At 36.2% G+C, this 14571-nt stretch overlaps 1 long non-coding RNA gene across 3 annotated transcripts in view; it reads right to left on the bottom strand.

The window, feature by feature from the left end:
• LOC148184871 (uncharacterized) overlaps positions 1 to 14571 on the bottom strand; it is a 35042-nt gene that overhangs the window by 15232 nt on the left and 5239 nt on the right. For 2 of the 3 annotated variants that reach the window (XR_015771879.1, XR_015771877.1), the window contains exons 2-5: positions 8552 to 8726; positions 6232 to 6298; positions 3778 to 3872; positions 933 to 1077 (exon numbers count right to left, since the gene is read on the bottom strand). This is a non-coding gene — a long non-coding RNA (uncharacterized LOC148184871). The remainder of the gene's footprint in view (positions 1 to 932; positions 1078 to 3777; positions 3873 to 6231; positions 6299 to 8551; positions 8727 to 14571) is intronic. The other variant, XR_015771878.1, reaches the window with a different exon arrangement.

Below are 14571 nucleotides of genomic sequence, written 5' to 3'. Positions count from 1 at the left end.
ATCAGAAGAATGTGCAGTGTCTGTGCTGCTCTTTACTACAGAGCATATGCACATCCAGCACCTCAAAATACTTCTACCAAGAAGCTTTAAGAATTGCCAGCTGCCACCAGAACAGTTCCATTTCAATATAAACTACCAGTGGGATTCAGAGAGTAGGAAGAAAAAGAGGCACAAAGTCTTTGTTAATTTCAAGATGTCAGTATATACACAGATAAGAATATAATTGGCTTTGGTGAAAACAAGAATTTTTGCTTAGGAAATTGTTGGCCTAAGTTATTTCAAATCCTGAATCTGAAGGAATCACTTCTACTATACTGCAGTTACAGTAAAACTTTCATTGGTGTTTTTACTTGCACTTTCTAATTGTGTACATTATTTAAATGGTGTGAAAGTTTCAACTAAGTATTAGTACAGTAACTTAGCATGCTACCATGGTTTTTTAATGAATACGAAGTTTAAAAGTTTCCAGCTATGATTAGTTTGTCAGTAATTATATGTTTTGTATCTCCTGCAAAGCTGGATGCAATGCATGTTAGAATATTCTCATGTGTAGTGGTGAAGTATGCCATGAGAGATTATAGTCAGTGAAAAAAAGACTTTTTTTTTAAATGACAGTTCAAATATATTCAGTTCTGAATATTCAGAGAAACAGGCTCACAAACAGTGAGCCATAAATGGCCACTAACTCCCTCTCTAAAATAACTTACTTTTCTAAAAAGATGCTTTTACTATTTTTATATGCAAGAAGTGAATGCTAAGTAAAGTTGTTGTAAAATGCTTCAGAATTTAAAATACTTCATGGTATAGAGCAACCCTCCTACTTTTCACATTTTAGAAGAAAATTTCATCAGACAAATCCTCAGAGAGAGACACAAACACATTTTACTGAGAACTATCACGTAGTGTTTAATAAATTACATGCAAATTCTTACCAGGATGCCACAGCTTTTGAAGAATGCCATATCCATTGTTATCCTCAAGATATCCATTCTTATTCATCATTAGTTCCCTGCTTCCTTTGCACTCAAGCTTCGGAACGGATTTCTGACAAGCAACTCACACCTACCAAAATGGTTTCTAGAAAGCAAATTATATAGCTGTAAGACATGGAAAACAAACCAGCAATTTGCAAACCACTGCAAGTGCAATGCAAACACAGCAAATAGAAAATTCATTCTGAAACGTTCATCCTATTATGCTGGACACTAATATAACCACAGCTGTAACATTATACTTATAAGTCACTAGTTCACCTATAGAAAAAAACACAAGAGCAAAATTCCTTTTTATCCCATGGAATCTCATATATTTCATCTCATTAAGGGTGGTAATTTGCCTGTGAATGATTTTTATAAAAGAACAGGATAAAGGAACATCATTCTAAACTATACTTAAGGTCTTCTAAGGACTTATGAAAACCAAAGTTCCATTTATGCTGGGTAAAGCAAATACACAGAACAGTAAAAGGTCCTCAACCACATAAAAAACCCCAAGTCTAAACAGGTAAGACAGCACAGGGGAAAAGTCCACACACAGCACAAACAGCAGGACTGCAGTTAATGTAACAGCAGTTCTACTTTGCAGGTGGCTTTTGCTTGCAAACAACATAGAGGGAGGTAAAGGGTAAGGAGGGCACATTGGCTGGGAGGAAGCATATGTAGTATACAGGAATGAAGCAGAAGTGAAGAGGTAGAATGGACAGCAAGAAGTGGGAGAAACAGTAAGCACAGGACAGAGATCAGCTAATTAAAGTTAGTCAATGTTCTCTGAATGGTCAAAGGTCCCTGGGCTTTTGGCTCTTTCTGTTCCTGTGGGTTAGTCTCTGGCATGGTTCCTTCTTTACTGCTCCCAGGCTTAGAGCAGTATACTTAGACATATTTTATACTTATTTTCTGTTCTTTTCCCCATCACAATCCCCTCCCCACATTTTAAGATGGGATCAAAGATCTCTCCCTCAGTTGTAGCTTTAAAAGAGAGATGATCTGAATCTGCTCAACAATGTGTTCTGTATAGAACAAGCACATTCAGATCAGCCCTATTTGCAAGTGATCCAAGTTCTGATATTCTGACTTCAGCCTTCCTAATTCTTTCTTAAGTAACACATACTGGATAGCATAAAAGTGAGGCAAGACACTGATCTATAAAACAGTAGCTGAAAGTTGATAAGAGTACGTAAAACATTGTACTCCATGCTGAATAACAGAGTTGTTAGGATTCAGGATGGGGCCAGCTGCTCTATAGGCTCTGGTGCACACAGCCAGATGGAAATATTCCAACCCTCACAGTAAACTGTACTTGTTCCAATGTTAACTGAATAGATTAGGCTTATATCAGAACAGAATATGCATCTGCATTGTCAAAACACTCATTGTTTAGATCCTTTAGCATAAATGAAGATAAGTCAGAGTAAAGAGCAAGTCTGCCTACAAAGGCAAAACAAACCTGTGAAACTGAAGTGGTGTAATTTTTTATGGGGTTGTATGGATAAGGGCAAATAAACTAGATCGAAGTCACTTTCATCTGGTGCAAGATCTCCAATAGGAATAGTTCATACAGGCATAGCAACTGCAATATAATTAAAAACAATTTCTGGAATTGGGCCAGCGCTCCTAGGTTGTTTCCTTCTATGCAGAAATAAGCTACCAATAGATACAGTTTTACACTGATACAGCTCTATTCACACTGGGGAAAGGTGGCTGATACTTTAATTACGCCAGTACAGATAAAGTAGAGAAATGTCTGATAGAAAACTAAGTGTCTCAGATATAGTCCATCTACCTATTGCAAGATAGCAACAATATTCCTAGCTCAGGAAACCCTTTAGACTAGTTCTTAACTTAAAAAAATAATTCTTCCTGTGTCATTCCCAGAACATCCCCAATCTTTGAAATGCTAATGGAATTACTAGAGACAAACTAGACTTTGAATTTCTGCCAGATTCTGTCAAGAGTTCATCTGACAAAAGTTTTCTCTCTGCCACTCAGGTGTCACTATTTTCTTCGTATCTCCTTTTCTTTTAAAATGAACCGGGTTTTTTTTAGCAACAATGTTGTGGCAATTTTAAATCTTTGTAAAAACACTGGTAAAAGTAAAGTGTGTGTCTTGGCATGAAAAATACACACAAAAGCAATTATTACTCCTTTGCCAGACTACAGCTTTGGAAATTACCCACAGCTTGCGGGTGATGACAATAACAAGCAAGCAGTTACCCAGAAAAATTCCTTTAGTTCAGCTGCACAATAGTATTTCCATACTACCTGTACTTAACCTTGTTGCTTGTAACAGCATCTGCCATTTCCAGCTGTGCTGTTAAAAAAATAGAGAAACAACCCCAAACTTTCCTGCTTCTAAAGGAGCAAAGTTTAGTTATTTATCCAAGTGTTCTTTAAAGGAGAAAACAAATTAAAAAAAAAAGTTTTAATCACTGTGTTGTCCCTGGGACACATGAATGGTAACTCCCAGACAACTGAGTTGAGACACCAGAACAACCAGATGCAAATGCAATAAGAATGCATTTTTGTCTTTACTGGTGACTTCTTTACAACAGCTTCAAAAACAGACTCAAGAGAAATGCATTGTTTTTGTCTCCCTATCTCTGTCTCTCCCTAAAATAAGACCTCTGCTCTCAGGAATCTTTGGATAAAGTACCTACAATTGTAACTTACTTATCAAAGGTGAACTGTATGTGCCTTGCTAAGAATAAGAACTGCAGTGACCATAACCTAGCACATGTACTGGTAGGTATATTAATTATTAAAAAAATAGTAAAATACTTACTTTTAATAACATAAATGTTCTCAACTCAGGGATCGGTCTGTGTTGAAAAGTGAGGTGCTTAAAAGTCAGAGGTTTTTGTTTGCTAGTTGATGAATCTCAGAAGAAGAAAATTGAAAATAAAACTCAACACTACAATTCTTGTGTAGCATGAATAACTTAATGGAAAGGGCATACTAATACAGAATATCTTCTTAAACAAACATGATATTTCTATTTAGAAAAAATATCTCATTGCAAATAGTTAACAGGGTGCTTTAGGACCTGCCATCAAATGTAGTCTATTATATACAGAAATTATAATTTCTCAATACTCTGAAATTCTGTAAAAAATAATCTAAAATACTTTTAACTTACAGAAATCATCTTGAAGGATGCAATACTTAAATCTACTCCTTAAAAATCAACTTCACTGCACTTTTTGATGTTATTCCAAAACATACACATTTACCATTTCACAGCATGATTATGAAGTTAATCTTCAAAGCACTATATAGGCTTCATCACCTCTTCTTAGTGAGCATGTCAGGAATGAAATATCCTCTCTTGGAAGACCCTTAAACTCCCATAGCTGTATTGCAGACAAAGCAACAGACTCTCCTCCTTCAAAAATACAATCAATATGACAATAAAAGAGTTGGATCCAAGAGGATAGCATTTAAGCTGGATGTTCATGACCAGGATAACAAATTCTTGGGCCTGCTCTCAAAAGAATGTCATGATGTTGGGACCCAAAACCAGTGTAGCATGTTGGGTGGTATCCAGTCCTGCTATTGTTGTTAAGCCCTAAGGTAAGCTACATACAAACTTCCACACGAGCCCTCTCTTAGATATTCTTGGAACACAAGTCCCAAGAAGATATGTCTTTCTGAGAGGGCAGGAAGCTGTGTTCCAAAGAATAGTGGAGCAAAGATATTCCATAAAACTAATATATGAATGGGTTACCCACAGAGAGGTACATGCACAGCTTAGGTATTGCTCAGACACTTCTATTTTAAAGTGCTAATGGTGCTTTACAGTGCCACCTACAGTGGTATGAACTGTCTCTTAAAATACGTCCCTTCTCTAAGATTGAATGTGCTGTGTACTACACTTTTTTTTTTTTTTTTATTATAAAGAACCTTTAGTAACTGTACAGGATTTTCCCCCAAATCCTTAGTATATCCTGTGGCAAGAATTACAGGGATTACTCATTTCTATAGGGGGGAAAAAAATCCCCAAACCCTGTATTCTTCACCACTTAGGAACACACAACTTATTACAAGAATGTGATACTCTTTCTACTTAAATGAATTAGGAAGCTACTATAAAACCACTTGTATTTTAATAGGTTGTTTTAACCAGTTGCTTGGCAGGAATAGTTTCCTACTTTCTTAAAGCAGATGATCTATTTAAGATGCAGCTGTTTCTCTCACATTCTATATTGCCTATAGAACTGAACATAGAAAACCCTAAATATATCTCATTGATGTTAACAGTCCATTGAAGTTAAATATATTAAAATGTAATACATCTATTTCTTTGATTTGTTGTAATCTTTTATCTTAAAATACTCTCAATTTTTATTCTTGATCTCAAAATACTGATCCTTTCATATTTTCTTTCTGATTTTGAAGGTGGCAAGGAATTAAGTCTGTATTTGAAATTGGACAAGTCTTAAAAACAAACACCCAAATCTGTAATGTTTTCTCTTTGAACACTATGACAGAAGAAAAACTTTTTGTTTTTTAACAAGGAAAACTTACTGCTTTTTTCTAACAATTACTTAACTATATTTGATTTTTTCCTCCCCATCATTCCCAAAAAGCAGAGCAAAAAAGGACTCTGGATGAAGAACTAGGACAAGCTATCGGAGATAGCCGTAACAGCTCCTGCTGCCATTGCACACCGTTCCTCTCCAACTGTCCTGTCTCCAGTACTGAGGCAGCAGCACCTGCTACACCACTGTACTTTCCAAGACCAGAAATAAAGTACAGCAGCACCAGTTCTGGGTGACTTTAAGTCTCTCTGTTACAAATTATACTGAGCTGTCACAACACAAACTGTTGTGATCCCATGATCTGAACAGAGCCCCTTATCACCTACTCTAATATGGAAGCTGTTAGTTCTAAATTATACATTCAATACCAAAAGACATCTATGTCTTTGCAGAATGGAAATCACAGTAGCTGGACCAACTACACACAGGTTCATGTTGGAAAATGGGATTAGAGCTAGACATTCATGTTCTGTGTCAATATAGAAGTCCTCTTTAGAAACAGTACTGCTGAAATATTAGATAATTATATAAGACTCAAACTGCAACTAACAAATCCTCTCACAAATATAGACATGTCTATTTTAAATTAAATGTTAAGTGGGAAATATTTATAGTTTAAGTTGCACACTTCGCTACTTAATTATCATAATTTTAAAAAGAAGACACCTTTAATTTCCTCCTCCAAAGAAGCTATTTACCTGATCTGTAGCCTGGGAGTCCCCAGTAGTCAGTTCTGAGATTCTCATCCCACTGAATGTCAAGGACCTAGCATTTGAAGGATGAGATTTCAACATCAGTTATTGACAGCTTAACTTTGCTTCACCAAAGATAAACCAACCTTCATTCCCACTCAGGTCAGCTCATTGATTTCACAGAAAACACATTTAGAAAGCAGAGCTGAATGCTTTCAGAAATTCCACCCATGAGATAAAAACGGGGAAAAAAAACTCTGACCAGCAAAAAGGAACTGATATAAAATGTTTGAGACTTCTTGATGCATGATAAATCATGTATTTTTGTATACTTGTCTGCAAAGTAGCAAGTAACTGAAATTGCTGTTAACTGCTTGCTGAAATGATATAATCTCAAATACCTTACATTCTTACTCTTCAGATACGGGACTCTGTTCTTTGACAAAAACCCAATTTATCCTTGTACCAGAGGTTGTGTTAGGAAAATAACAGTTCTGCTGAAAGAGTCTGAAAAAAAAAAATACACTTGCTGCTCTCAATACCCATATTATAGACACCATAAGCATTATTATGAATAATACTGAACTTGGTTTCTGTTTTACTCTTGTCCTGGTTTGGGTTCAATGGAACTGTGTTCTATTGAAGTTTGACTTCATGTGCAGCCAGAATAGATTCTCAGCAACAGGACCTAATAAGCTTAAGAATAAATATTGGTCTTCAACTACATTAAAAATAAATCTGGATACACCAAGGCCCTCAGTTTTTATAATTCTGTATCATTAAAAAAAAATAAATAAAATTGTATCTGGTGAACACTATTCATAGCATTCATATGCAAAATAGGACCAGAAAATATAAGCGCTATCTCCAGAATTAATTCTGGTTTGTGATGATTTTATTGACATGCATTTCAATTTTCAGAAGTACACTGAGGCAACAGCCTCTTTTTCACTACTGCCATTCCTGTCTGGAATACATTAACAGTTCAAAAGCTTCTCTTAACTAGTTTCTGACTTCTAAGTACCCATTACATTTGCAAAGCATTTATTTAAAACAATATCTTCATGTTTCCTACAAGGATGAGGGAACTAAACTAAAGGCTTACATTTATAAAAAGTAATGCTCTTTCTACAACACTGTAGTTCTCTGCATCAGCACTCTACCAGGAAGGCACTGACAGGAAGTCAAACGTGTGCATGAAAACACGCAGAACAGGAGCCTCTGTTTCCAGACCCAGAAGATACCACGGTAATACATTTGAGAAATTTGAAATTCATTTAATTCTGTGGGATTTTTAGCAAGACAAATGATATTCTTAAGGATTCTCAGATCAGGTTTTAGAGATGCATCTAAAAGATGCAAGCAATCCAGTAATTTAACTAATATTTTGTCTTACAAAGTAGGCAGATATTATTAAGAGAGTCTTGATTTGTGTACAACTGAAAAGGCTGACAAACAGTACTCTATCTGATAAGAAGAATTTGGCTGTTGAGTTTTTTTCCCAAATTATCATTTATTTGGCTGCTGGTTGGAACACCAAACACACTGCCAGTTTGAGAATCCCTCCAGTTTGCTATGAGAACACAAGAAATTCAAGTGCCTGTTTAAATATTCATAACTACTTTATTAATTTACTTCTAATAGTTCTTATTGAATGTATATTGCATACAGTTTCCATACAGAATATGACTAGAAACCAACTTGTGCTGTGAAGTCATGATTAAGTTATAAAAATAATTGGATGTCTTGAAAAAAAATAAACACTATGTTCAGAAACCACTAGACTAAAATTAAATCCTGGTCAGGTGTTACAATGCCAAGATTTAAGGACACATTTTAGAAAAAATAAAATTAAAATAAATTTTAAAAAATTCCAAAGCTGATTTTTTTAAGTAGAAAATTTTCCAAGTTGTGAAAACCTAACTGTGACTTGCTTTTTACTGCCTCTGGATGACTTGAGGCTTAATAACTAACATTTTGATCGAAAACAACAACTCAGGCTTAGCAAAATATCGAATTTATATAATAAACACATATGAAAAGTTTGAAAAAAGCACACAGCAAAAGGGAGTTGCATCATTAAGATCATAACCTCCACTGACAGATCCTCCAGAGATAATAAATGGTGCTAGAATTATTTTCCAGACTCTTTCCTGCCACTCATCTCTTAAGTATGTCTGTTCCTATATGTGCCTTTTAATTTCAACATACTTCATGTGTCAAATGACCAACACAAAGGCTCTGACAGGACACAGCATATATGCAAATGTAAATGAAATGCCAGCATACCAAACCCAAGTAAGTATAATTAAAAAAAAAAACCTACCTGGACTTGAAAAAGCACCCTTGAGCTGCATCAATACTAATTCCCAAATGAAGACTCTTCCTTGCAAATAAGTGAGCTTTCTTCAGATCATTATTCTGTGGCACAGGCTCCTCCAAATGGCAGAATGAATGTATTGCCATTATTGAAAATTTACAGATCATCCGAAGTAATTGAACTGAAATCAAGAAATACAGCAACTTTATTTTGTGTAAAGTTACTGAAAATACTTTACTTAGTTTTCAAGAACTTGTTGCTTAACAATAGCATTTAAAACACATATAGGATATGTATGTGCAGTGATTGATAAAGCATAAATGAATTCATTAAACCTGATGGACAGTTCATCTAAGCGGAGATGCCCAGATAAAGAACTTCCATTTAAGGCTACTGTGGAGCACCATTTCAATGCATTTTAGGATGTTTCTTATACATCATATATTTCTTCTCTTCAAAGAAGCTTTCACCTGAGTATCTAGAATGATACATGTATTTTTGCAGAACATTTGCTTGTAATATAGAATTATCTTCAACTAGTTCAAGTTACTCCTTCCAGCATGAATTATTTTGTAGCTAAAAACACCAAATGTCATCTAGCACCATCATGCTAATACAGACAGCTTTAGAAGACTGCCTTCAAGATTCTCACAACTTTCTCTGATTTTACTGGATGTATGCAGTATTTTACTTGGGATGCTTACTTGAGGGCAAGATGAGTCACAGATTCTAGAGGCATAATCTGATGAGCATCTATTCTGGTAAAATGCCAGTCCAGAGAGGATGCTCCCGCTGCTTGTTCTGATCCTTGGGTCATGATCCTGTCTCCTGGTGGAGCCACCCACCAGGATGAGACCAGAGTGAGGAACAAGCTTGGGTTAGAAATTGCTGCTTGCCACAGACTCCTCTCAAAGTCAGGATCAATTTTCTGATTCAAGTCACTGCATGATGGTACAAATCACTGTGCTAATATAACAGGAGGGAAAGTGAGGGAATAAGACCACACAGATAATTGCAGCTAAAAATGTCAGCACTTAAGAAACTGCTGTTGCCACCTGAGTGTAAATTACAAGGTAAATCACAGCTCTGCCACTGAAAGCAGCATAGTATACTACTGGACTGCTTTAACTTTCCGTTCCACCTCTGAATCACTGGTCATCCTCCCAACAATGGCATAAAAAAATGACGACTTCTAGAGCCTAACAAAACTGCCTGCAGTACAATTTCCTGCCAAAGGCCATAAACTGCAACTTTAAGGTAGGATGAACTAAACAGGATGATCTGCAAATTCCAGCTCTGCTCTTTGTGTTCTGTTTAACAGTACAGCATGTAGAGCACTTGACAGCTTCCGGTCTTCTGGCAAAGCATCCCATCCTAACAAGATGCATTCCTCTTAGCAGATCAGCCACTTCATCCTTTAGAACCACTAACTGAATGAATAACATCAAGTCCTTCTGACTTAGAAGCCTTTAGCACTTCATTCTAGCATTCAGTCTTTTGCTTTTCTAATCCCATAATCAGATAACATCCAATCAACATTATTTGAAAATAATAAAATGCCCACAACATCCTTGTTGTGGACAACATCCTATGCTTGAAAAGCAGCATAAAGAGATAAGTCCACTCCTTCCTAGCACCTCTTATTCCTTTTAATTGTTTTCTATACTCCCTAAAAGCCAAAGAGACCTGCCAGGTCCTTAACACATTACTGGTGATGTTACCATACTCCTTATATTTTCAAATAAAAGCATACAACCAAGGGTTTTCCTGAAATACACTGCCACCAATAAGCCATGACAACACCTATAGCCCATTACTGAGATTAATTCAAATATTGGCAGCTTAAAATGCTACACAAAAACTTTTGTGATTTCATGCAAGTGAAGGTGATTGGCCTTTAACAGGCAGCAGTTTAGAGATTTCCTCTCTTATCACCAACTTCTTCCTTAAAACTAAGTAATAAACAATACTAAATGAGAACAATTATAGAAGTGTCAATGGGTAAAAAGCTTATCCAGATACCGGAAGAAAATCCATGATTCCCTGCACATGAGAAGGATTACTGTTTATTAAACTCAACCAGCTGTGTCTCAACACCTACATATATTCAGATTCTACACAGTATATCCTAACAGTGGGGGAGTTTGTTGGGGTGGTAATGGGTTTGGGTTTGTTGTTTTTTTAATATAAGAATGTGCTCTCACATTCTGAGTCCTTGCTTTGGAAAGTTTTTAGGGCCTCAAGCCTTTCTCAATCTGCTAACCCACACTGATGCCCTTGTTACCATAGACTCAGTGCTAGTGGTACCTGAATTAGGCAGAGTAAATTTAAATTCATTCACATGCCTAAATTGCACATGAAGTATCAAATTTTTGGGCACTCTACTAGAATTTCTCTATTGGAGAAATTCTAGAACACATCAACTATATGCTAGGAAAGAATTCCTATACAAGAAACTCAATCTGACATAAAAGCGTATACAAAGAATTTGAAGCAATACACAAAAAAGGCATGGGTGTATTCCTCTTACTGTTTAAAATCTTAATCTTGGGTCAAATTTACAACTCCATGCTACAACATGATGCATTTAGGTAAAACAACAACAGTAATTTACTAGAGTTTAACTTACCCAACTAATGGGTTTTTTTATAAAGGAAGTATCTATTTGCATAATACAAGTGTGATAATCAAAAAATCATTCTAGTTGGAACAGGCCTCAGAGGTCATCTAGTTCAATCTCTGCTCAAAGCAGCATTAATATGTGAATACTCATCAATGATACAAGTTGTACTCTTAACCTTGCAGACCACTAATCGCATGTAATCCTTAATCAAATGCACTCAACTGCCTTTGATAGGATTACTTATCTGCAGAAGGGTTTGTGGGACCAGTCACTCGCCACACATTATTCCTAAGCATGCAACATTATAGCACTTCCAGCTGCACTCAGAACCAGTACCACACTTGCATTTCACTTTAAATGTCTTCTAATCAGGTACTGTTATGAGAGCAGTCTTCCAAGGGAACCTGCTCTACAGGGGCAGATTTTCATAGATGACAAAAGGATGGAGTGAAGCAGGGGGTGATGAACCCCTAAGCAAGGTAGAAGCAGAGGGCTGGGTCCTGGTTTCAGGTGGTTCACAGGTTGATGAATGTACCATAGAGGTCCTGCTCTGAGGGATACCTGTAATACCTATAAACATAAAAAATACCTATAAAGAGAAATGAAGACCGCTGGCACCAACAGTCCTTTAGATATCAATGTCAGTGACCAAACTTCAGCAGAGTAAGATGGGAACCTCTGCTTTAGTGCTGCCATTTTGTTTTGTTACTCCAGTTTTGCCCAGATAAAGACTTCCATTTTTGATTTGTGTGTAAGTTTGCACCTTTATTTCATGCATGAAATATGGTACAGCATTGCTCATTTAAAAAATAAATTAAGAAACCCTCACTGAAACAATCCACAAGTAATAATAAAAAAAGTTGAAATGCTTTATAAAACCATGGTTACCCAATGACACAAGATGAATTACAAAATAAATTTGCTTTATATCAGTTCAGTAATACCCTCTGTTCTGAAGCATGAAATACAGTGACAGTTTATCTATGCTGTATGACACTATGTGAACTCTGACAAACAAACTAAATGAAGCTCATCTTCTAAATAATTATTTCATTTGAAAATTTAATACCTGCTATTTTAAGTAACTTCAAATATTAATACTGTGGACACTACTGTAAATAATATAGGCACTGTTTAAGTGGTAACAACAGCAACAAGAAATAAATAGCAGAATTTATAGGAAAAACTAAATTTACTTTAGCAGCCTTGTTAACCTTGGTCTTCATTCAAAAGGCATTTTAAAACACTGGGTTCTGGGGTATTTTTAAATACACTGAAAACCTTTAAAATTCCACAGCTCCAGACATTATTTACACGTCTTCTCCAAACATTCATTAGTAGCCACTGCTGTTTGCTAGGTTGCATAGAGGGCCTGTCCCTGTTTGACCTCATTCACTTGAGCTACAGGATACTCCAACAATTTTCTCTTGCATATCCATAAAAAGAGTTAAATTTCCCAGCAGTGTTTAAGCAGCAGAAGTTAGGTGCCAGGATGGTGCACCTACATCAACCTCAATGAAAGGGAATGAATGAAAGGGACGTGGTTCAAAGATGCAGGTAGGAAGCAGCAAGAGACGACAATCAAGCCAGCAATTCCAAAGCCAAAAATAAGAGGTCAGTCAGATTCTCAAACTGATGGAGTATCTTCACCAGCAAATTTCTACCTTAGATATCTTTATTTTATACTTGTGTTAAGAAACTTCAACATTTTTTCTGATTAATTAAGATAATTGATTCTATTAAATATTTAAGTTCTCTTTTAACAATAAGCTATATTGCTTTTGTGTTTTAGAAAGAAAAAAATTACTTCAGAATAGTTGTTTGCAACAAAACTAACTGCATTTCCATGTTTGCCACCCTTTATAGGAGTGTAGTGTTTGGTATCGTAGTTGAGAAAGGAAAGTCAATACCTGACTACCAAGCAACAAGTCCTGTCCTGGCACCCTGTCTGAGGGAAGAGAGAGCAAATTGCAAGGAGATGCTCTGTGGTATGTTGCCAACACAGGTATGCCCACACCTTGCACCGTGCTGCTGCCACGTTAGAAGCAGATGATTGCTTTTGAGTTTTGGCCAAGGTGCAAAATTACTTTACTGAAAACTTCAACCAGGGAAAAAGCAACCGAAACAAAAAAGAGAAAGAAAGTGTTGTGTCAATTATACCATATTGTGTACAGAGAATGACATCAGCACACCTCAAAACTTCTGCATTAGCACACCACAAGTTATATAAAAATTACCATTGTGGCTAGTTAATAACATTTCTGATATAAGAAAAAGCACTATCAGGCTGAAAAGGACAATTACAGCCATTCTCTTCTGCTCTAAAGGCAATGGTAGAAATGATGCTTTATACAGAACAAGTACTGAACACTACCACAGCTTTGGAGCATATGGAACATTAATTTTAAAATACAAAGAAAGGTTGGGAGATTGACAGGGAAGAGGACACACAATTAGATGCACTTAACAGGCCAAGGGGCTGCAACACTTGAGAATTAGAGGGGTGCTAAATATACATCAGCAAACCAGAACTCAGCAATATTTTGTTTCAGATAGAAGTTGAACTACTGATGTTTTAGGCTAGAGGGAAAAAAGGTAACCATTTTTTGTTACCACCATGATCCCACTCATCCACTCCCCACATCCCCTGCCAACACAGGGTCCAAGAATTACAGAAAAAATGCTCTAAAAACAGTTTGAAGATGTAAAAAATAATTTATTTAGAAAAGGGTAATGATGTCCAGGCCCAAAATGTCTCCTTCTTGAGGGTGAAGAACCACATGCATTCTTACAGTAACTAGCATGATAACAAAAATCATGACGTGGTGATTCAGCACCACAAGCAAATAAAAAATGTCATATAAAAATATCTGTGTACTACACTTTAATAAAGACAAATAATTTTCTTTCATTAGCCCCACATAAAGAATGACTTCATATACAAATAAATTTTTCAGACATTAAAAAAGAAACAAACAAAACCACCACAGGCTAATTCAGAAGCAGGAAAGATTTTGCAAGGGCTTTAAGCTCACATAGAATTAGTCTTACCAACTTCAAAAAACTCTAGACTCATGCAACTCTGTGAAAAATCAGGCAAGTATGCAATATGCTGCAATTCCAGAAACAGGAGATGGGACAGGCATTTTAAATTCTTCGGAAGAAGCATCAGTCTTTCTTTGCATTTACACAGCACTTCCTCAAGAGATGCCAGAAGCTGGAGCCTCTGTTCACGCATAGCATAAAGTGGCTGTAACAATACCAGCATCCTTACACAGAACGTTTAACCAAATGGGATTGCAGAAAGCAAAAAACCTCCAAGACTAAATAAGAAAAGAACCACAAGATAATGGTGATAAAATGTAGCTCAAGGGCTTCAAATACCAGAGGGGAAAGTCTCTAA

Source organism: Pseudopodoces humilis, chromosome 2 (assembly GCF_049639895.1).
Source record: "Pseudopodoces humilis isolate 2021_Gansu_Grassland_sample_001 chromosome 2, ASM4963989v1, whole genome shotgun sequence".
NCBI classification, from domain to species: domain Eukaryota; kingdom Metazoa; phylum Chordata; class Aves; order Passeriformes; family Paridae; genus Pseudopodoces; species Pseudopodoces humilis.
This window is presented reverse-complemented; position numbering and strand designations above follow the sequence as displayed.